We start from the raw sequence: 3,567 nt of genomic DNA, 5'->3' as shown, positions 1-3,567 counted from the left end.
ACTCTGATGAAGTACACGAGGGGCATTTAAACTACCTTTACCTCCATGGCCCAGGGGTAAAAAGAGGAAAGGGAAAGAAGACAGTTACATAAAGACACAAGTACCACGGAGGCAGGCCACTAAAAGAGGATTCAGGTTAGTCGCAAGAAGAAGGTGAAGTTCACGGAAAGTATCTCAAAAATAAGGAATTTTGCTGGTGATTGACAAGGTATTCAGAGGAAGGGGTTTTGGAAGCTGATACAGGTAGGATGTGGATCCAGTGAAAAGGAAATGCAGAGCCATTAGGGAAATGAAAGCTGGAGCTGAAGGGTCACCTCAGCTTTTGGTACATCTCTCTTAAAACAGGAATAAAGCACACTGTAGGACTATCCCTGATGGTCTCAAAGCAAATGGTGGTGGGGATGCTGCAAATATTAAAGAAGAAAAAAAAAACCTGCTGGGAGCCCAGAACTCCAGAACTCAAGCAGGTAATTAGAGCATTCCTCTCCAGGAAACCTGCTAGGAGCTCTGGGCTCTTTCTGGACTTCCTGGGGAAGAGGATGTCTACATCCGCATAAATACCAAAAGATAGAGCCAAAGGTCCCTGAGAAAGGAAAAACGCACAGAGAAAAAGGGGAATGAACAAGACCTATGCAATGCATGGTCACAGACCAACATGCCTGGAGCCAGTAGATGTTAGAGCTATGAGGGAATTTAGGAGACTCTGAATTGAATATGCTCAATCTCAGTGAGGAGGAAACCAAAGTTCCGACAAATAGAGTGAACTCATTATAAGTAGGAACTTGCTCACCTATCTTTGAAAGTCCTCCTTCAAAAATGATTATACAAAATGAAAATGTTGGACCACTTAAAGGAGTATTGATTTATTATTTGGAAAGAAATGCTAATGGGAGGATAGGCAAAACTTGCTTTAAAATGTTGATCACAATCTGCCTAAAATTTCTGCTGGTAGCATTATTATTGGTAGCTGCTTCAATTCACATTACAGAATACTAGTAATTGGTAATGCATTTGGTATTATAGTCATAATTTAGGCTGTGAAGTAAAATGCCCTGTTACATAGCAAATTTAAAATGATTAATTTTAAATTTTATCTTTACAATACTCTCAGAAGAGACATTTGGAGGAACACCTTTTATATAAGTTAAAAATACAAGTGAATTTTATTTTTAAAAGCTTTCTTTGAAATGATAGTTGAGGAGAAAAAAGTTATCCCAAGATTTTTAGAAATTATATTTTGTCAGTGTAGAAATTATTAACAGAAAACCCACTTAATTTTTAAAAAATATTTTTGAGTTATACATGGTAATATCTTTATTTTGTTTATTTTTTTATGTGTTTCTGAGGATCAAACCCAGTGCCTCTCATGCACAAGGCAAGTGCTCTGCCACTGAGCCACAACCCCAGCCCATTTTTATGATTTTGTAAGGGCATTAGTTATACATAAGATTCATCTTGACATTCATAAATGCATATAACATAATTTGCTCCAATTCAAAATGCAGTTTTTCCCTTTTCCCTCTCCTCTTCCCTCCCCCTGATCCCCTTTCTCTACTCTACTGGTCTTCTTTCTAGTTATTTATTTTTTTAATTAGTGCATTATAGTTACACATAAAAAAGGAATTCATTGCGATATATTCATATATACACATAGCATAATTTGGTCAATTTTGTTCTATAGTTCCTCTTCTTTCCCACTTCTTCTCCCTCCCCCTCAATCCCTTTCCTCTTCTCCACTGTTCTCTCTTCTATTTTCATATATCCTTTAATAAATTCTTTATTTCTCTCTAGCTTCCACCTGTGAGAGAAAACAGTCAACCCTGGCCTTTCTGAGTCTGGCTTATTACACTTAGTATGTTGTTCTCTAGTTCTATCCATTAACCAGCAATTAACATAATTTTATTCACATTATACTTACATATATTTTGTTTCATTGATGTTTGTAAAATTTGACAAACTATTTGATAAATTTAGATATTCTAGAAGGCACTCAACTATATTCTATTTTTTTCAGGACTTATCTTGGTTATTTTGATAATCATAACTCTCCAATATAGACTTTGAAATTCTTAATTGATACTTTGAGGACCAAAATTATTTCTGCCATAACTTAGAGCACAGTATTTGCAATAATTTTTAAAAGCATAAATTGATTTCATATGTAAGGTCTTTATCAGTTTTTATAATTTTCAATGTATGTTTATTAATGCAATTTATAGCCATATTTTAATTTTTTCAATTTATTTTTAAAGTGATATGAGCAATTGGATCATATAATTTTTGCCACAACTTGCTCTTATCCATTGATTTGGAAACTACATTCAAGATAGTTCTTACCAAGAATTGGCCCCAGAGGCAGCAGCAGCATAGTTAATGAACTATCATTTCCACTGACAGCTGGGGTTGTGGTTTTACATTCAACACTTTTTTCCTTGTGTGAAGTATAGAGCAAAAGATATTACTAATGTAATAATGTGAGTAATCAACCAAACCCGTGGTTACTACTACCATGAAAAGTTTTCTTTCTCAGTAGGAAAGTGTCATTGGTCATTCCCAAGATGTTACACATGAACAGAAAAAAAGTGAATATCATTGGCACTTACATTTTGTCAAAGAAATAAAACTTAGTTCTTCATTTGTGGTTAAAGGCAGGTAACTGTGGTGACACGTACCATTTTTTCATTAAGAGATGAGCTAAGCAGGAAACAGCAGCTAGAGATATAGCATCAGCAAATTTACACTTAGGATACTCACTTCGTTTTAATAAATACAAAGAGTTAACATAAAAATTAATGTCCAGATGCTTATGAAATTTTCTCCTTCTAATTGCCCCAAAACAATACAAGCTACATTCATATTTTGCTTTCTTAAACATTTTGCTTTTTGTTTTCCTCCTCCTTAGTGGTACACTGACCCTTCTGTTTTCCCACTAAGTTGAGAAAAAAAAAATAGAAGAATTAACCTCTTTATTTTTAAAATCAAGATTTGGCCAAGATATCAGAACCTAAGAAATTTGGGATAGGATTCAAGTCAGAAGTCCATAAAGTGCATGATTGCTAAAAGGAAGTGATAGCTCCAGTTTGGACAGTTCACACACTGGGCACTCCTAGATCTTTCCAAAGCTTCTAGAATCCAACCTTACTCCATCTCCACTACCTCCTCCTGGGTTCAAGTCACTATCATATCTTGTATCACTACAAGTATCTTGGAATTACCTTCCAAGCTTCCATCCTGACAATCAGAACAAAGCCAGTGGCTATATCTGCAGGCCTCTGTGGCTGGTCAGAGCTCATGTAAGAGAGTTTGCTAAATATTTTTATTATTTTTCCTGCCAACCATCCTTCCACACCATAATAGCCAGAATGCTTTTCATAGCATAAATCATGGCTTGCCACTCCCTATATATAATGGTTTTATCTGACTGACAACATCTTAAACCACCAATCTACCTTAAGATCAAGAACAGACAAACAGCCAAGTGTCACATGCCTTCTGAAGTGATTCAATAGGGAGTTCACTGCACAACACGAAGAATTATTGCCAAAAACTTGAACATCTAATTGCCAG

Source organism: Marmota flaviventris, chromosome 3 (genome assembly GCF_047511675.1).
Source record: "Marmota flaviventris isolate mMarFla1 chromosome 3, mMarFla1.hap1, whole genome shotgun sequence".
Classification (NCBI taxonomy): domain Eukaryota; kingdom Metazoa; phylum Chordata; class Mammalia; order Rodentia; family Sciuridae; genus Marmota; species Marmota flaviventris.
The sequence above is the reverse complement of the archived record's forward strand: the minus strand, read 5'-3'. Positions refer to the sequence as shown.